At 47.0% G+C, this 20,884-nt stretch overlaps 1 non-coding gene across 1 annotated transcript; it reads right to left on the bottom strand.

Annotated features, from left to right (window-relative positions):
* Positions 1-15,419: 15,419 nt before the first annotated feature.
* On the bottom strand, positions 15,420-15,495 carry TRNAI-GAU (transfer RNA isoleucine (anticodon GAU)). Its single transcript has one exon. It is a non-coding gene; the product is annotated as a tRNA-Ile (tRNA).
* Between the last annotated feature and the right edge of the window lie 5,389 nt (positions 15,496-20,884).

Genomic DNA, 20,884 nt, shown 5'->3' with positions numbered 1-20,884 from the left:
GCGAGATGGGTTTGGCACAGCTGTTTGAGAAAGAGTTCCTGTGGAGCTGGATGCGGACCTGTGAAACCCTGCTGGAGGAGGATGTGCAGGAGGGGGCAGAGGAGGCGGAGCTCGGAGCAGTATCTGGAGAGGAAGGGCTTGTGGGAAAGAGCTGGGAGAATATCTGGGGGCAGACCATGGGAAACAGCTGAGGGAGTAGCTGGGGGTGGAACTGTGAGAAAACAAGGAGTGGAGCTGCAGGGAGGACGTGGATCTGGGTGGTGAATCAGGGCGGAAAGAATGGTTTGATGTGGAGGTGCAGAGCTCAGCTGCACATAATGGTGGATGGAACAAGGCTACGCTGCGGGAAAGCTGCGGAGGAACAGGGCTTAGCCGTGGGGAAGAGCTGAGCGGGGGTGGAATCTAGAGGAGAGTGGGGTGGAGCTGGAAAGGATGTAGCTTTGGGTACTGGGAACCACGTGGCAGGTGGCTAGGCCCCCTCAGTGGCCAAGGGCAGGCACTCAGTTTGTGCTACACCCATAGGCATGAGTCAAAGTGGCAGCCCAGGGTCCTCAGTGACCTGAGCTGCCCCTCAGAGTGGATCCCGGGGCACACGGAGGCCTAGAGAGGGCAGGACAACTCGATTGAGTCCTGCGCCTCAATGCTGAATGCCCAGGCCAGCTCTGCTTTCCTCAAGCTCCTCCATCGCCGCCCCCACCTCCAGCCCCTGGTGGTGCCAGTAGGATCTTGAGAGAAGGTCTTCAACATTGCATTTTTTTTTGTTGCAGATGAGAAGAAAAATCCCCACTCTGTTGCCTGCTGCCACTCAGCAGACATGTCCCAAACAAAGCCAACTTCCCTGTAAGTTATTTCCGCTCTTGTACCTCTCAGTGAGGAGCTCAACCCTCTCAGTGCCACCACACTGGGCTCCCTGTGTCCGCGTACCCTCGCTCTTTCTTGCTTTACTTGATGATCAGATCCTCTGTCCCTGGCTCTAAAATGCCTGATCAGGATAAGTGATCTTCCTTCTCGTCCGCACTGCTACTCCCTGAGTTCAGGCTTCATGGTCTGGGGCCAGTGCTATTACCTGAGCCTCCCCAATGGCCCGGACGCCCCTGTCTTCCCTTCTACAGTGGGCACTCCAACGTGCACATCTATCTTCATCAACACCAGACTGAAAACCCTGTCCAGTCAGTCCTCTCTTGTTTAAGCTCAAACTCCAGAAGGTCATGGGAGGGCCTTGCAGTGGTCCCAGCTCCCCCTCATTGCCCAACACTCTGGGCTCACTCTGCTGTGGAGTCCCTGCACCCTCTGCTCCTGCACGCTTTCTAGGGGCACTCCCTTTGACTGCTCTGATTTCCGAGGCCTGGCAAGCCTGCCTCCTCCTGTCCTGGCGGACTCCTGTCCTTCCAGGTACAACTGCAACATCCCCTTCCTTACCCCACACCCAAGCATCAGCTTCTGATCTTACCCATACTGGTGGCACACTGTTCCTTCCCACCCAGTTTCCGTCACTGAGCTCTTTATCTTCCAGGGCTGTAGCTGCTTTCCTCTGAGAGTCTGGGCGCTCTCAGGGACTCCGAGTTCTTTGAGGGCGGGGCTGTGTCTTACTGGTTTTTGTAAACTGGGTTGAGGCCTCAGTAGTTGCTGTGTAAATGTTGAATTAACAGAGAAATTATCCTCCTATGGGCTGCACCTACTCTCTCCTTGCAGAAGCTGGAGGTAACAGAAATACTGGCCATGAGGAGAGGGGCAAAGGGTACGTTCATGGGATTTAGGCCTCAAGGTGGCAGGGGTCTTTCCTGCTCACCAGGTCCAGATCCATCCATCCCGGACTCCGCTCCTCAGCTCCTCTCCCCTAGAAGGGTTTACCAGCTGCTGCCGAACACTCCAGAACCTCTCGTAGAGGTTTCAGGACATGGAAGAGGGTTTCCTGAATGTCTGACTTGCAGCGTTTCTCCCAAATCCTGTTGTTTGAAGAAATATAACGTGCCCAGCAAGCTAGAGACTTACACTCTGTAGCTGCCCGTGCAGGAATCCCTTTTCTGGCCTTCACGTTTAACCTGAGAACAAGGAGTAGATCTCTCCCCCGGGGAGCAGAAGAGTAAAGGTGAGCAGTGGAGTCTGATGAAGGGGAAGTTCAGGGGTCGGGGCCACAAGACCCAGTTGCTACCAGCTTGGTGGACCCAGGAAGGGTGGCTTGGCCATGTTGCAGTTAGGGGTGGGTAGTTGTTTGGCTGCCCCTCTGAAAGGAATGAGTTGCAACTCAACTCAGTCGTGATTTTCAGCACATATAAAAAGTTGTCACAGAACTCTAAAATGATCAGATTTCTGACATCCAGGTGACATTCCCTTCACCAGCTGCTACCCATCCCCTCTCGTGAACAAAGTCCTGTCAGGGACAGGTCTTCATTCCCTCCCTCGCTGGTCGTCTTGGCAGGCAGGTTTGCCTTCTCCTCCCAGACCTGGGCCACTCCTGTCTTCCACTGCTTGGCCCTTCATGGTGCCCTGAAGACCCACCAGCTGTCGGAGGACAATGGGGACTTCTTGGGACTTTTCCTGCTCCTTCCCAGCAACTGTGCCTCTGCTGCTCCGACTATTACAGCAATCACTGGTCTCCCAGAGCAGGGGAGAGACTCCTTCTCAAGCTCTGCTTCTCCCCCAGCCTGCAATTCCATCCCCATAACTCAGCCTGTCTTCCATTTAGGAAGTCTCTGCCATGTCCACCATTGCATTTTGAGGTGACTGTGCCATGGACATAGCCTCCTTTTTGGAGCTCAGGGCACCTGCTGAAAGTCAGCCTCCCTTTCCTGTCCTCCTGGTAGCACTCTGCAGAACTCCTGGTCCACCATGGCCATCTGAGCACTTGACGTCACAATGTGTTCTGCCTCTGCACCCCACCATGGTTGCCTCTTTGGCTCTGAGGTCCTGAGATTGTTCCAGTTTGCTCCCGACACAGGTTTTGTGGCAGCACCAGGCTGCTTGACTCAACTTCCTGGTTTCCCCCCTCTACTTCTTGGCAGGTGCCACTTCCTCCTCCAAGAACTGCCTGTGGCCCATCATCCACTGAGCTGCTCTTTTGCGTTTCGCATTGTGGACACACATTGGGAAGCTTGTGTGCTAATCCCGCCTTGGTGGTTTGTGTTTCAGATTCCTCCTCCTGCCTCTTAGGGACTGATTTCTTCTTTGCAGACCTGCTTTGGACTCCAAATTGTGAGGGACCCCACAGGTCAGAGACTGTCCCACTGCCCTTCCTGCTGGAGGCTGCCCGCAACCTCCCATGAGAGGTCCCTTGGGAGGAGGTGCCCTTGCGTCTAGCACTCTGCCTGTGGGGAAGGGCTCCTTGTCTCTGTACTTCACTGGGTCACCACTTGGCCTTAGTTCTGTGTCCTGGAATGATGCAAGAGGCCCGGGGTAGGCTTGCAGTTGTGGGAAGTCAGCAAGCCTTGTTTCCTCTGCCCCAGCTCTCCCGTTTGGATTCCTGAGCCTCCTGTGGCCTGTTTCAAGATGCGTGCACCACTGGCCCTGCCATCCTCTCTGTTCTCTGGGCAGCTCTGTTCGGTCGTGTCCCTCCTTGCACATGCCAGATCAAGTGGCCTAACCTGAGAGCCATATTTAATTCTGGTTCTGCCCTCCCGGCACTCCAAGGCTATGGGAAGAAACTGCACCACAGGGAACCTGCAGATACAGACAGGTGACTTGGACGCATTGGTTAGGTGTGGGGCCTGCTCACAGAACATGGCTCAGCCAAGTCGGAAGCTTGGAAGTGTCTGTAAACTGGCACCCCCTCACTTGGGGGGGTCCTCATTCCCAGGTTTCCATTATTCCTGGTCTCTTCTTCTGCCTGTTCTTTACTGTCCTAGGCTCTGAACAAATAAGCTGGTGCTCCAGGCCCTCCCTAGCTTGTGGGTGGTTCTCCAAACATCATGCTGGGGCTCAGCCAACATACCACCCTGCTCATTTGTTGACAGCTAGGCTGTGTGGGACCTGGAGCATGCAGTGCCTTCACATAACCATGGTTACAATCTTCTAGTGGGTGGACTAATGCGCCCTGTGCAGAAGACCTATTCAGCTGACTCTTTTTTTTTTTTTTTTTTTGTATTTTTCTGAAGCTAGAAAGTGGAGAGACAGTCAGACAACTCCCACATGCGCCGGACCAGGATCCACCCTCATGCACACCAGGGGCGACGCTCTGCCCACCAGGGGGAAATGCTCTGCCCCTCCGGGGCATCGCTCTGCTGCGACCAGAGTCACTTTAGCGAGCCTGGGGCAGAGGCCTAGGAGCCATCCCCAGCGCCCGGGCCATCTTTGCTCCAATGGAGCCTCGGCTGCGGGAGGGGGAAGAGAGAGACAGAGAGGAAGGAGAGGGGGAGGGGTGGAGAAGCAGATGGGGCTTCTCCTGTGTGCCCTGGCCGGGAATCGAACCCGGGACTTCTGCACACCAGGCCGACGCTCCACCACTGAGCCAACCGGCCAGGGCCTCAGCTGACTCTTGAGTGTCTGCATGGTCTTGGTGGACACTATGGAAAGGACACAAAGTGCATGAAGAATCAGGACAAAGGATGCTCATAAGCTGTTACCCAGAGGCAAGAACATTCACAATTATGTGTATTCTCCCTGTTCTTTTTCTATGGATCTTTTCTTTACTCAGCTGAGTTCTTGCTGTATTACCATTTTGTCTTCTTCCTGAATGATTCCTCAGAAGACATCTCACTGAGCTCAGCACCTCATTCTGGAGTCTGTTGGATGCAATTCAATTGGATGAAGTCCTGGGGCATCATTTCGGTGTCTTACTGCCATGGTACTGCAGGGTCCTACCACCTGGGCACCCAGGCACCTCCCTAGTTCATGCTTCCAGGTCTGAAAACTAACTCAAGGTCAAAACCTGTGCAAGGAATAATGATGTCTTTATTGGGGTAGCTGCCTCCTGTTGTCTGCTTTTGCTCTTTTATTTTTATTTTCTGTCCTAGATTGTACCACTGCCACCACCCTATGTGAACCTCCTTGCTAATGGTGTTTATCATCATGAGCCTGTTTCTTGCTCTTCAGTGCCTCCCAGGACCTCTATTGGAGTTTCTGGGTAGTGGAGGTGTGGTCCCTTTCCTCCCTTAGGAGGGCCTGCAAATCCTGGCTTTGTATGGTGACTTCACTCTGGTTGGGTCCTGCCTGGCAGTAGGCTGCCACCTTCTTGGTTTTCCTGATATCTTCCCAGTAGTAGCACTGCCAGTCCCTTCCTCCAGGGTTGGAGGGCACCTTTGGGGAAAGATAATGCATCACTTTTTGCTCCCTCAGGTGCGGGGTGCGTGCCTCAGGTCTTTTTGGGGAATGCTGGGCTGCTGTCACAGATTCAGACTTTCAGAGAAATCTGGCGTGTCCATATCTTCTCAGGCCTTTGCCCTGATTACCCTGGTCCTTGTGTCATGGATGCACGTTTTCCCAGTTGGGCTTCTGGTGCTGGGCCTGCCTTGCTTGAATGTTCAACTGTCTTTTAGCATTGTTGAAGTCCAGCCACTCCAAGCAAATCCTGGCTTTGACCTTTGTCTGCCATCTGAGATGGGGACTACCTTATGAGCTATGGAGAGAAGTTGAGGCAGTCCCTTAGTTTTCTCTTTGTCATTCACCCTAAGCTTCTCATCCCCCTGCAGGCTATCAAAGCACAAAAGTGCCCTTTCTCAATTCACATATGTTCCACACACCTGGATTCTCTCACCTGCCAGGAAATTCCTCTTAGCTTTCAAGTCCAGTGAAGAGGTCTGACGTGACATTTCTAGCAGCTTTGCTGTTTGTCACGTTGTGCTCAGGCTGTCTGCAGAGCGCCTGCCCCCAGGATGGAGTCCTCATTTCCAGTGGGGTGGGTGAGGAGCATTCATGCACCATGACCCTACCTTTACATCCTTTTGGGGGACCACTCTAGAACCAGCCATCTTCGGTTGATTCTTTCAGGAAACCGATGCTGAGAAGGAGTTGGGAATCCAAACGCTTATTGGAGACTGATACCCACTGAGGGAACAGGGAGGAAGCAGGGATAGGCAAGATGTCTTCTAAGCCTGTGATGTATGCCTGACAATCTCTACCAGCCCCTCAGGGAGCTGCACAGCCAGGGTCATCATCAGAGTTCCACACTGGGCTCAGTGATCAGCCCTCACAGCATCTGAGTACTTACAGTCTGTATTGAGGGAATGGTTGAACCAGCAGCTGGAATTGCTATCCCAGGAATGGGTGTATGCCAGGTAGCACATATAGGGCAGCAGCCTCCTTTCCATGGGTAGAAGTCCACTCTACCCCATGGCCGGCATCTTGTGCATTGGGCAGTTCCTGAGCCAGGAAGAGCTTCTCTTCCCAGGGCCTGTATAAGCAGACATCTGAGTATCCCTGTAAACATGCCTATAAGGAGAGCAAAGATCTGGTTAGAATTGATTATTTTAGCTCACAGGTGCCCTTTAAGAGACTCTTTGAAGGTACTTGTACACAAGTGTGTATTCCTTTCTGTGTCACTCAGGGCTGGAGGGTGTACCTTTCAGTCTGACCTTTAAACTGCAGAATGTGAAACGAGGTTGAATTAGGTTAGGTGACAGGAAGAGAAAGAAACTTCTGGTTCAGGGCAAGATGATGTGGAAGGCTTCAGAGACAAGGGCCATTTGTACTGGACCTTGAAAATAAAAAGGGTCATCTTAGGTGTGACATGGGAGAAATGCTGCCTGAAAGGGCCAGATACATTCAGAGAACTGAGAATGTTCGTCTCTGGAGCAGACACTTTTGTGGTGTGTTCCCAATCTGGAATGAGGAATTCAGGTCTACTGCTTGATTGCTGACATAGGAGCTATTGAGATTTTGAAATGTTGTGATGTTTCATTTACTGCCTATTCAGGGGTGTCTGTGTGTCTCTGTGTGTTTTGCAAATGCTTGAGTTCTTTACCTACTCAGAGAAGGCTGGTCAGGCTCCCGTCCTCCGCAGAAGCAGCATGGCAGGAAACAGAAATTTTATTCTAAGGTTACAAACCTGGTATTGATTCCTGGAACCACCACTGCAGGAATGTGTCTAAGCAAATCGCTTTATTTGTCTGAGTCCGATTTTCTCATCTGAAAGATGAGTACAATGTAAAAGTATCCCCCTAGGAAGCAATAATATTTTTCATTCTGTTTTATGGGGATGAGGAAAACATGGCAGGATTCATATAGTAGCCATCTGTAAAGCATAAAGCACTCAACTACTAATGGTGATTGAAAAGATCTCTGTTTTCCCTAGAAGGCTTTGTGAGGTAGAAAAGAACACAAGTGTGTGGCCCGTGTCATGAAGCCTGTAGATGAGAGATAGGCAGACAGTGGAAAGCATCTAGCTTACAAAGGATAATGAAGAACATTGACACCATTGAACCCTTGATCTAAGGCAGGGGTCCGCAAACTTTTTACACAGGGGGCCAGTTCACTGTCCCTCAGACCGCTGAAGAGCTGGACTATAAAAAAAAACTATGAACAAATCCCTATGTACACTGCACATATCTTATTTTAAAGTAAAAAAACAAAACTGGAACAAATACAATATTTAAAATAAAGAACAAGTAAATTTAAATCAACAAACTGACCAGTATTTCAATGGGAACTATGGGCCTGCTTTTGGCTAATAAGATGGTCAATGTCCGGTTCCATATTTGTCACTGCTATCCGTAACTAGTGATATGACGCGCTTCCGGAGCCGTGACATGTGTGTCCCGCGTCACTGGAAGTAGTACTGTACGTGAGCGATGCCGCCACATACAGGACTCCAGAAGCACAGAATGCGGATGACCACTAATGAAAGAGGTGCCCCTTCCGGTAGTGCAGCAGGGGCCAGATAAATGGTCTCAGGGGGCCGCATGTGGCCCACGGGCCGTAGTTTGGGGACCCCTGATCTAAGTTATGGCCTGGATGGGGAGTCATGTACTCTCCATGGATTATGACTAAAGATTTATAGTGGCTTCTGAGGCCAATGGGAAGGTAGTGTAAAACTGACTCAAACTGAAAGGATTTGAGAAGTGAGGGTTGTATCAGTGCTAGGAATAAATAAAGCTTAAGCCTCTTTCCTTGTCCATGTGGGAAGCATTGTGAGCCCACTTCCTTGGATATTATAGGTACATAATCTTCTAGCTGTAATTCCATCATCCATAAAGTTTTGGTAACCAAAAGTGGTTTTGTAAGCTTGACAAATTCTTTTGATGGTAAAAGCCAAAATGGATGATACAAAGCAGTTTGTAGAATTCTGAATTTTCTTTATCTGACCCACATGGTGTTTCACTGCGGAGATGTCAATGTGTTTGCTAAACCCTGCAAAAGTTGTTACTGATGTGTTGTCTGTGCCCCTTGTCATCTTTCTGATTCTGAAATTCACTTGGCCCCAAGAATTTTGGGTGAGGCATTGTGCACAAGTGAAACTAATTCCAGTAAGAGCCAACATTTGCTGAGGACTTTACAGAGGGCCAGGGTCTCTGGAGGTGTGTACTCTTTCTAGCCCTCTGTCATCAGAAATGCTCTTCCTGAGAGAGGCAGGACTGAGGTCCTGACTGAGTCATCTTAGGTGGCTGGATACCTCAATCCTGCTTAACTGCATTGAGATGTAAGATGTCCTTTGGGATCAACCACAGTTTCCATTGGTGGAAATGGGATGAAAAAGGCCCTTGGCAAGAATGGGTATGCGAATCATTTATATCTGTTACAATCTGCTCACCATCTTGTTTCAGGAAATCCCCAGGCCTTTATGATTCTTAGTGGAGTCACATAAAGTCTGAGTTCAAGCAAACAATTCTGGGGTGTTGTGTGATTTAGAAGTCTCTGATTTTGAAATATAGCCTTCTTATAGCTGTAGCCATAATGTCTTTCAGCTTCTTGGTTTATGTTTTAGAAACCATTCGTTCTTTCTTTATTTACTTTTATTTTTTATTTTGCTTATTTATTTTGAGAGAGGCAGGGAGAGAGAGATACAGGAACATCAAGCCTTACTGGGGAATCAAACAGGTAACCTCCACACTATGGGATGACACTCCAACCTACTGAGCTGACTGGCCAGGGCTTAATTTTTATTGATTTTAAGAGAGACATAGAGAGGAAGGGAGAGAGCGAGGAGGGGGAAGGGAAGCATTTGTTCCACTCAGTCGTGCAATTTTTAGTTTCTTCCCGTGTGTGCTCTGACTGGTGATCGAAACTACAACTTTGTTGTTTTAGTATGATGCTCTTAACCAACTGAGCTAATCACCCACTATCCATCTAATTCTGAAATATATATATATATATATATATATATATATATATTGATTTTTAGAGAGAGAAGAAAAGGGAGAGAAAAAAACACCAATTTATTGTTTCAAAAATTTATGGCTTCATTGGTTAATTCTTGTGTGTGTGACCTGACCGAGGATTGAACTGCAACCTTGGTGTATCCAATGGATTTTCTTACCAACTGAGTTACCCAGCCGGGGAAAAACCATCCCATTCCTACTGGGAGTCACTGACTTCTGTTCCAATTTGAACTGGTTGCTTAGTATTTGTACAGACACGTTTAGAGACTTTTGTTGTTTAATTTCAGACACTCTATGCTTTTGGCATATACTTGAATTCTTCCAATATCTCAGTTGTATTATATGTTCAATGAAATCCTTTGATTTCCTGGAGATCTTGCTCTCAGAGTGTCTAACTTATATATATATATACATACACACACACACACACACACATATATATATATAATTGTCCTTCTGTATATAAATCAAGTCTGGACTGGTTAATATTTAGGCCTGATGCTCAGTTATTGTACATGGAGGATTTTATATATATCCATATATGTGATGTATGTGATATATATGGTAATATACAAGCATGCATCCCTTAAAGACAGGCATACATTCTGAGATGCTTAGTTAGGTGATTTTGCCATTGTGCAAATATCATCAAGATCTCTTAAAGGAACCTAGACAGTATAGCCTACAGCATACCTGGGCTATAGTCTGTTGCTCCTGGATACAAACCCGTATAGCATGTTACTGTACTGACTACTGTACACAATTGTAACACAGTGGTTAGTTAGCTCTTTATGTATCTAAATATAGAAAAAGTACAGTTAAAATACAAGAAAAATATTCAAAAAAGTGTACTCCTCTAGAGAACATTTACCATGTGTGGAGCTTGCAGCACTTGAAGTTGCTGTGGGTGAGTCAGTGATTGAGTGGTGTGTGAATGTAAAGGCTTAAGACATTACTGTATGTTACTGTAGACTTTATAAACATGATTCCACAATCCCTCTCCCTTCATCCTTTCAACAAGTTCAGATATGGAATATCAAAGCTGTCAATGCTGCTCTGTGTACACAGATGCAGACTGAATGAATTGGAAAATTTGAGGAGAAACTGGCTGGGTAAAGTTCAGTGGTTTACAACGGCAGGTATGCCAGAAATTTCATGCCAGTCCCGAAAGAGTTAACCACCCTGATGTTGTACAAAGATTATAGAGTCTACATCACTATAAAAGTAATTATCAAGGGGACATGAAAGGTGGCCTGAGGATCAGTAGGAATAAGAAATCATGATGGAGAGATAAAGGAACATAGGGGATTGTCAGGGCTGTGTGGTTTTGGCTATTACATGTGGAAGCAGTGGTCAGATTAAGGAACTTTGTGATATTCATTTTGAAAATAGTTGTTTTACATGAAGAGGGTATGGACCTGAGGACTTGATAATTTGAGTTTGGAAACTTGATTTTGTCCCATTTACTTTCTCTGGCAAAAAGGGCTTTCTCTGGCATTGAATTTATGGAAGAAATATAACTTACCTATACTTTGCATCATTACAACCTGAAGTCATTTCCAAAGTACAGGGACAGATTGGCTCCCTGCGACTGCAGAAAGTTTTTACTTAAGTGGCCCCAGTATTTAATACTTGTTAAAGTAGCCCCTGTGGATCTGTGTCCTTAACAGGATCTTTAGTCCTCAACAAAGAATTTACAGCAATGTACTCTGAAGACCATCAGACTATATCTGGAAGGCCTGTAGTGCCCTCTGAATATGTCAAACTGAGGGGACAGGCTTTTCTGTGTTCAAACAGGTCAGTAGCTTACTGATTTTATGCACTCAAAAGTGACGTGTTTTAGATGAGAGGGAATCTATTGCCAAGACCCACAGATATTGCTCCTGTTAAAGAAGAAAATTCCTCCTGAACCACATATTCTTTCATTTCTTAAAGGAAGTTAAGCTCCATTATAATCTTATGGGACCACAATCCTATATGCTATCCATTGTTGACCAAAACATCATTCTGTGGCACATGGCTGTACATGATATATGTTATAATATATATTATCATATATATAATGTAATATGTAATATTATTATATGTATTATATATAGCACATATATTTTTTATTGATAACACTGATAGTGATGGTAATTTTCCATGCTTCTTTGGGTTGCTAGTCTACATCCACAAGTAACCTCCTAAGAAAGGGTTGAATAGGTGGTAAGTTTTTCGATTCTTGAATGTCTGAAAAGTCTTTATTATATTCTCATCCTGTTTGACTGTTTAGCAATGTATAAAACTTCACACTGATTTATTTTGGAAAATTTTTTAATCTCTGAAAGCTTTTAGAACCCTTTTTATCCTTGGTGTTCTGAACATTCACAGAAATTTGCATGACTTGGATATGTTTTCGTTCATTGTGCCACACACTTAATAAGCCATTTCATACTGAACTCAGTTTTTTTACTTAGCTCCGAAGTTATTTTTCTAATGTATATTTAATAATTTTCCCCTTCCACCTTTTCTTTTCCATTTCTATAACTTAAAAAGAGGTTGCTCTTCTTAATTGAATCTCATATTTTGTTTCCTATTTCCTACACTTATTTTACCTATGTTATTGAGGCATAACTTACGTACAGTAAAATGTACAAATCTTAGGTATAGAGCTTGATTTTTTTTCATATGTAAACATTAATGTAACCACTAATCAGATAAAATATTTGGATATTTCCAGTATCCATGAATATTTTCTCATGTCCCCCTCATGTAACCTTATCATGTGATAAGGTACCAAGGAATTGCAAAAATTGTTAACATTAGTATTTTAAAAGGAAGAGTCAGGTCCCCTTACTCCTCCTTTCTGAGGAAAAAAAAACAAACAAGAAGAAGATAGAGTTTATATGAAAACTTCCTCTTCCCCTTCCTTAAGAGCCTTTTGGAAACAATGTTTACATATATTAATTAAAAAATACTCTTCCTCCTTCCTGGAATCACTAGAGGGAGAGTGAAGTATACCAATAGACAAAGATATCATGAGCCCATTCCCATTGCTTGAAAAACTTGTCTTCTGTAACATTTTATATGCTTTCTAATAATCATCCCTTTTGAAATTCTTTATATGTATAAAACTTGTAAACTAGCCCTGGCCCGTTAGCTCAGCGGTAGAGCATCGGCCTGGCGTGCGGGTGACCTGGGTTTGATTCCCGGCCAGGGCACACAGGAGAAGCACCCATTTGCTTCTCCACCCCCCCCCTCCTTCCTCTCTGTCTCTCTCTTCCCCTCCCGCAGCCAAGGCTCCATTGGAACAAAGATGTCCCGGGCGCTGGGGATGGCTCCTTGGCCTCTGCCCCAGGCGCTAGAGTGGCTCCAGTCGCGGCAGAGTGACGCCCGAGAGGCAGAGCATCGCCCCCTGGTGGACTGAGCCTTGCCCCTGGTGGACATGCCGGGTGGATCCTGGTCGGGCGCATGCGGGAGTTTGTCTGACTGTCTGTCCCCGTTTTCAGCTTCAGAAAAATACAAAAAAAAAAAGAAAAGGCCTTGGCCAGTTGGCTCAGCGGTAGAGCATCGGCCTGGCATGCGGGGGACCAGGGTCAATTCCTGGCCAGGGCACACAGGAGAAGTGCCCATTTACTTCTCCACCCCCCGCCTCCTTCTTCTCTGTCTCTCTCTTCCCCTCCCGCAGCCAAGGCTCCATTGGAGCAAAGATGGCCCGGGTGCTTGGGGTGGCTCCTTGGCCTCTGCCCCAGGCGCTAGAGTGGCTCTGGTCATGGTAGAGCGACGCCCTGGAGGGGCAGAGCATCACCCCCTGGTGGGCAGAGCTTTGCCCCTGTTGGGCGTGCCGGGTGGATCCCGGTCGAGCGCATGCGGGGGTCTGTCTGACTGTCTCTCCCCGTTTCCAGCTTCAGAAAAATACAAAAAAAAAAAGTTGTAAACTAAGCAAGTGGGGGCTAATAAGCTATCCCCAACACTTTTAGCAAAGGTAATTTCATTTAGCTTCTCTCCTTATCCTAAGCTAAACATTCCATTAACCACTATTGTGGCGACAGGGATAGGTGGTAGACCCTAGAAGATTTGGGAATGTCTTTGATATGTATAACATTTACTGCTACTGTGTTGATATGTAAAATATTTATCATTACTGTGTTATCTTGTGGTCTTGTGAACAAAGTCCTGTCGGGACAGGTCTTCATTCCCTCCCTCGCTGGTCATCTTGGCAGGCAGGTTTGCCTTCTCCTCCCAGACCTGGGCCACTTCTGTCTTTCACTGCTTGGCCCTTCATGGTGTCCTGAAGACCCACTAGCTGTCAGAGGACATTGGGGACTTCTTGGGACTTTTCCTGCTCCTTTCCAGGAACTGTGCCTCTGCTGCTCCGACTATTACAGCAATCACTGGTCTCCCGGGGCAGGGGAGAGACTCGTTCTCAAGCTCTGCTTCTCCCCCAGCCTGCAATTCCATCCCCATAACTCAGCCTGTCTTGCATTTAGGAAGGCTCTGCCATGGCCGCCATTGCAGTTTGAGGTGACTATGCCATGGACATAGACTCCTTTTTGGAGCTCAGGGCACCTGCTGAAAGTCAGCCTCCCTTTCCTTTCCTCCTGGTAGCACCCTGCAGAACTCCTGGTCCACCATGGCCATCTGAGCACTTGACGTCACAATGTGTTCTGCCTCTGCACCCCACCATGGTTGCTTCTTTGGCTCCAAGGTCCTGAGATTGTTCCAGTTTGCTCCCGACACAGGTTTTGTGGCAGCACCAGGCTGCTTGACTCAACTTCCTGGTTTCCCCCCTCTACTTCTTGGCAGGTGCCACTTCCTCCTCCAAGAACTGCCTGTGGCCCATCATCCACTGAGCTGCTCTTTTGCGTTTCGCATTGTGGACACACATTGGGAAGCTTGTGTGCTAATCCCGCCTTGGTGGTTTGTGTTTCAGATTCCTCCTCCTGCCTCTTAGGGACTGGTTTCTTCTTTGCAGACCTGCTTTGGACTCCAAATTGTGAGGGACCCCACAGGTCAGAGACTGTCCCACTGCCCTTCCTGCTGGAGGCTGCCCGCAACCTCCCATGAGAGGTCCCCTGGGAGGAGGTGCCCTTGCGTCTAGCACTCTGCCTGTGGGGAAGGGCTCCTTGTCTCTGTACTTCACTGGGTCACCACTTGGCCTTAGTTCTGTGTCCTGGAATGATGCAAGAGGCCCGGGCTAGGCTTGCAGTTGTGAGAAGGCAGCAAGCCTTGTTTCCTCTGCCCCAGCTCTCCCATTTGGATTCCTGAGCCTCCTGTGGCCTGTTTCAAGATGCGTGCACCACTGGCCCTGCCATCCTTTCTGTCCTCTGGGCAGCTCTGTTCGGTCGTGTCCCTCCTTGCACATGCCAGATCAAGTGGCCTAACCTGAGAGCCATATTTAATTCTGGTTCTGCCCTCCTGGCACTCCATGGCTATGGGAAGAAACTGCACCACAGGGAACCTGCAGATACAGACAGGTGACTTGGACGCATTGGTTAGGTGTGGGGCCTGCTCACAGAACATGGCTCAGCCAAGTCGGAAGCTTGGAAGTGTCTGTAAACTGGCACCCCCTCACTTGGGGGGGTACTCATTCCCACATTTCCATTATTCCTGGTCTCTTCTTCTGCGTGTTCTTTACTGTCCTATTCTCTGAACAAATAAGCTGGTGCTTCAGGCCCTCCCTAGCTTGTGGGTGGTTCTCCAAACATCATGCTGGGGCTCAGCCAACATACCACCCTGCTCATTTGTTGACAGCTAGGCTGTGTGGGACCTGGAGCATGCAGTGCCTTCATATAACCATGGTTACAAGCTTCTAGTGGGTGGACTAATGTGCCCTGTGCAGAAGACCTATTCAGCTGACTCTTTTTTTTTTTTTTTTTTTTGTATTTTTCTGAAGCTAGAAAGTGGAGAGACAGTCAGACAACTCCCACATGCGCCGGACCGGGATCCACCCTCATGCACACCAGGGGCGACGCTCTGCCCACCAGGGGGCAATGCTCTGCCCCTCCGGGGCATCGCTCTGCTGCGACCAGAGTCACTTTAGCGAGCCTGGGGCAGAGGCCTAGGAGCCATCCCCAGCGCCCGGGCCATCTTTGCTCCAATGGAGCCTCGGCTGCGGGAGGAGGAAGAGAGAGACAGAGAGGAAGGAGGGGGGGAGGGGTGGAGAAGCAGATGGGCGCTTCTCCTGTGTGCCCTGGCCGGGAATCGAACCCGGGACTTCTGCACATCAGGCCGACGCTCCACCACTGAGCCAACCGGCCAGGGCCTCAGCTGACTCTTGAGTGTCTGCATGGTCTCGGTGGACACTATGGAAAGGACACAAAGTGCATGAAGAATCAGGACAAAGGATGCTCATAAGCTGTTACCCAGAGGCAAGAACATTCACAATTATGTGTATTCTCCCTGTTCTTTTTCTATGGATCTTTTCTTTACTCAGCTGAGTTCTTGCTGTATTACCATTTTGTCTTCTTCCTGAATGATTCCTCAGAAGACATCTCACTGAGCTCAGCACCTCATTCTGGAGTCTGTTGGATGCAATTCAATTGGATGAAGTCCTGGGGCATCATTTCGGTGTCTTACTGCCATGGTACTGCAGGGTCCTACCACCTGGGCACCCAGGCACCTCCCTAGTTCATGCTTCCAGGTCTGAAAACTAACTCAAGGTCAAAACCTGTGCAAGGAATAATGATGTCTTTATTGGGGTAGCTGCCTCCTGTTGTCTGCTTTTGCTCTTTTTATTTTTATTTTCTGTCCTAGATTGTACCACTGCCACCACCCTATGTGAACCTCCTTGCTAATGGTGTTTATCATCATGAGCCTGTTTCTTGCTCTTCAGTGCCTCCCAGGACCTCTATTGGAGTTTCTGGGTAGTGGAGGTGTGGTCCCTTTCCTCCCTTAGGAGGGCCTGCAAATCCTGGCTTTGTATGGTGACTTCACTCTGGTTGGGTCCTGCCTGGCAGTAGGCTGCCACCTTCTTGGTTTTCCTGATATCTTCCCAGTAGTAGCACTGCCAGTCCCTTCCTCCAGGGTTGGAGGGCACCTTTGGGGAAAGATAATGCATCACTTTTTGCTCCCTCAGGTGCGGGGTGCGTGCCTCAGGTCTTTTTGGGGAATGCTGGGCTCCTGTCACAGATTCAGACTTTCAGAGAAATCTGGCGTATCCATATCTTCTCAGGCCTTTGCCCTGATTACCCTGGTCCTTGTGTCATGGATGCACGTTTTCCCAGTTGGGCTTCTGGTGCTGGGCCTGCCTTGCTTGAATATTCAACTGTCTTTGAGCATTGTTGAAGTCCAGCCACTTCAACCAAATCCTGGGTTTGACCTTTGTCTGCCATCTGAGATGGGGACTACCTTATGAGCTATGGAGAGGAGTTGGGGCAGTCCCTTAGTTTTCTCTTTGTCATTCACCCTAAGCTTCTCATCCCCCTGCGGGCTATCAATGCACAAAAGTGCCCTTTCTCAATTCACATATGTTCCACACACCTGGATTCTCTCACCTGCCAGGAAATTCCTCTTAGCCTTCAAGGCCAGTGAAGAGGTCCGACGTGATATTTCTAGCAGCTGTGCTGTTTGTCACGTTGTGCTCGGGCTGTCTGCAGAGCGCCTGTCCCCAGGATGGAGTCCTCATTTCCAGTGGGGTGGGTGAGGAGCATTCATGCACCATGACCCTACCTTTACATCCTTTTTGAGGACCACTCTAGAATCATCCATCTTCGGTTGATTCTTTCAGGAAACTGATGCTGAGAGGGAATTGGGAATCCAAACGCTTATTGGAGACTGATACCCACTGAGGGAACAGGGAGGAAGCAGGGATAGGCAAGATGTCTTCTAAGCCTGTGATGTATGCCTGACAATCTCTACCAGCCCCTCAGGGAGCCGCACAGCCAGGGTCATCATCAGAGGTCCACACTGGGCTCAGTGATCAGCCCTCACAGCGTCTGAGTACTTACAGTCCGTATTGAGGGAATGGTTGAACCAGCAGCTGGAATTGCTATCCCAGGAATGGGTGTATGCCAGGTAGCACATATAGGGCAGCAGCCTCCTTTGCATGGGTAGAAGTCCACTTTACCCAATGGCTGGCATCTTGTGCATTGGGCAGTTCCTGGGCCAGGAAGAGCTTCTCTTTCCAGGGCCTGTATAAGCAGACATCTGAGTATCCCTGTCAACATGCCCAAAAGGAGAGCGAAGGTCTGGTTAGAATTGATTATTTTAGCTCACAGGTGCCCTTTAAGAGACTCTTTGAAGGTACTTGTACACAAGTGTGTATTCCTTTCTGTGTCACTCAGGGCTGGAGGGTGTACCTTTCAGTCAGACCTTTAAACTGCAGAATGTGAAACGAGGTTGAATTAGGTTAGGTGACAGGAAGAGAAAGAAACTTCTGGTTCAGGGCAAGATGATGTGGAAGGCTTCAGAGACAATGGCCATTTGTACTGGACCTTGAAAATAAAAAGGGTCATCTTAGGTGTGACATGGGAGAAATGCTGCCTGAAAGGGCCAGATACATTCAGAGAACTGAGAATGTTCGTCTCTGGAGCAGACACTTTTGTGGTGTGTTCCCAATCTGGAATGAGGAATTCAGGTCTACTGCTTGATTGCTGACATAGGAGCTATTGAGATTTTGAAATGTTGTGATGTTTCATTTACTGCCTATTCAGGGGTGTCTGTGTGTCTGTGTGTATCTGTGTTTTGCAAATGCTTGAGTTCTTTACCTACTCAGAGAAGGCTGGTCAGGCTCCCGTCCTCCGCAGAAGCAGCATGGCAGGAAACAGAAATTTTATTCTAAGGTTACAAACCTGGTATTGATTCCTGGAACCACCACTGCAGGAATGTGTCTAAGCAAATCGCTTTATTTGTCTGAGTCCGATTTTCTCATCTGAAAGATGAGTACAATGTAAAAGTATCCCCCTAGGAAGCAATAATATTTTTCATTCTGTTTTATGGGGATGAGGAAAACATGGCAGGATTCATATAGTAGCCATCTGTAAAGCATAAAGCACTCAACTACTAATGGTGATTGAAAAGATCTCTGTTTTCCCTAGAAGGCTTTGTGAGGTAGAAAAGAACACAAGTGTGTGGCCCGTGTCATGAAGCCTGTAGATGAGAGATAGGCAGACAGTGGAAAGCGTCTAGCTTACAAAGGATAATGAAGAACATTGACACCATTGAACCCTTGATCTAAGGCAGGGGTCCGCAAACTTTTTACACAGGGGGCCAGTTCACTGTCCCTCAGACCGCTGAAGAGCTGGACTATAAAAAAAAACTATGAACAAATCCCTATGCACACTGCACATATCTTATTTTAAAGTAAAAAAACAAAACTGGAACAAATACAATATTTAAAATAAAGAACAAGTAAATTTAAATCAACAAACTGACCAGTATTTCAATGGGAACTATGGGCCTGCTTTTGGCTAATAAGATGGTCAATGTCCGGTTCCATATTTGTCACTGCTATCCGTAACTAGTGATATGACGCGCTTCCGGAGCCGTGACATGTGTGTCCCACGTCACTGGAAGTAGTACTGTACGTGAGCGATGCCGCCACATACAGGACTCCAGAAGCACAGAATGCGGATGACCACTAATGAAAGAGGTGCCCCTTCCGGTAGTGCGGCAGGGGCCAGATAAATGGTCTCAGGGGGCCGCATGCGGCCCACGGGCCGTAGTTTGGGGACCCCTGATCTAAGGTATGGCCTGGATGGGGAGTCATGTACTCTCCATGGATTATGACTAAAGATTTATAGTGGCTTCTGAGGCCAATGGGAAGGTAGTGTAAAACTGACTCAAACTGAAAGGATTTGAGAAGTGAGGGTTGTATCAGTGCTAGGAATAAATAAAGCTTAAGCCTCTTTCCTTGTCCATGTGGGAAGCATTGTGAGCCCACTTCCTTGGATATTATAGGTACATAATCTTCTAGCTGTAATTCCATCATCCATAAAGTTTTGGTAACCAAAAGTGGTTTTGTAAGCTTGACAAATTCTTTTGATGGTAAAAGCCAAAATGGATGATACAAAGCAGTTTGTAGAATTCTGAATTTTCTTTATCTGACCCACATGGTGTTAATAGTTGTATGTTTCACTGCGGAGATGTCAATGTGTTTGCTAAACCCTGCAAAAGTTGTTACTGATGTGTTGTCTGTGCCCCTTGTCGTCTTTCTGATTCTGAAATTCACTTGACCCCAAGATTTTTGGGTGAGGCATTGTGCACAAGTGAAACTAATTCCAGTAAGAGCCAACATTTGCTGAGGACTTTACAGAGGGCCAGGGTCTCAGTCATCAGAAATGCTCTTCCTGAGAGAGGCAGGACTGAGGTCCTGACCGAGTCATCTTAGGTGGCTGGATACCTCAATCCTGCTTAACTGCATTGAGATGTGAGATGTCCTTTGGGATCAACCACAGTTTCCATTGGTGGAAATGGGATGAAAAAGGCCCTTGGCAAGAATGGGTATGCGAATCATTTATATCTGTTACAATCTGCTCACCATCTTGTTTCAGGAAATCCCCAGGCCTTTATGATTCTTAGTGGAGTCACATAAAGTCTGAGTCCAACCACACAATTCTGGGGTGTTGTGTGATTTAGAAGTCTCTGATTTTGAAATATAGCCTTCGTATATCTGTAGCCATAATGTCTTTCAGCTTCTTGGTTTATGTTTTAGAAACCATTCGTTCTTTCTTTATTTACTTTTATTTTTTATTTTGCTTATTTATTTTGAGAGAGGCAGGGAGAGAGAGATACAGGAACATCAAGCCTTACTGGGGAATCAAACGGGTAACCTCCACACTATGGGATGACACTCCAACCTACTGAGCTATCTGGCCAAGGCTTAATTTTAATTGATTTTAAGAGAGACATAGAGAGGAAGAGAGAGAGAGAGGAGGGGGAAGGGAAGCATTTGTTCCACTCAGTCGTGCAATTTTTGGTTTCTTCCCGTGTGTGCTGTGACTGGTGATCGAACCTATAACTTTGTTGTTTTAGTATGATGCTCTTAACCAACTGAGCTAATCACCCACTATCCATCTAATTCTGAAATACATACATATATTGATTTTTAGAGAGAAAAGAAAAGGGAGAGAAAAAAACACAAATTTATTGTTTCACTTATTTATGGCTTCATTGGTTAATTCTTGTGTGTGTGACCTGACCGAGGATTGAACTGCAACCTTAGTGTATCCAATGGATTTTCTTACCAAATGAGTTACCCAGCCAGGCAGAAACCATCCCATTCCTACTGGGAGTCACTGACTTCTGTTCCAATTTGAACTGGTTGCTTAGTATTTGTACAGACACGTTTAGAGACTTTTGTTGTTTAATTTCAGGCACTCTATGCTTGTGGCATATACTTGAATTCTTCCAATATCTCAGTTGTATTATCTGTTCAATGAAATCCTTTGATTTCCTGGAGATCTTGCTCTCAGAGTGTCTAATTTATATATATATATATATATATATATATATATATATATATATATATATATCATTATCCTTTTATATATAAATCAAGTCTGGACTGGTTAATATTTAGGCCTGATGCTCAGTTATTGTACATGGAGGATTTTATATATATCCATATATGTGATGTATGTGATATATATGGTAATATACAAACATGCATCCCTTAAAGACAGGGATACATTCTGAGATGCTTAGTTAGGTGA

Source organism: Saccopteryx bilineata, chromosome X (genome assembly GCF_036850765.1).
Source record: "Saccopteryx bilineata isolate mSacBil1 chromosome X, mSacBil1_pri_phased_curated, whole genome shotgun sequence".
Classification (NCBI taxonomy): domain Eukaryota; kingdom Metazoa; phylum Chordata; class Mammalia; order Chiroptera; family Emballonuridae; genus Saccopteryx; species Saccopteryx bilineata.
This window is presented reverse-complemented; position numbering and strand designations above follow the sequence as displayed.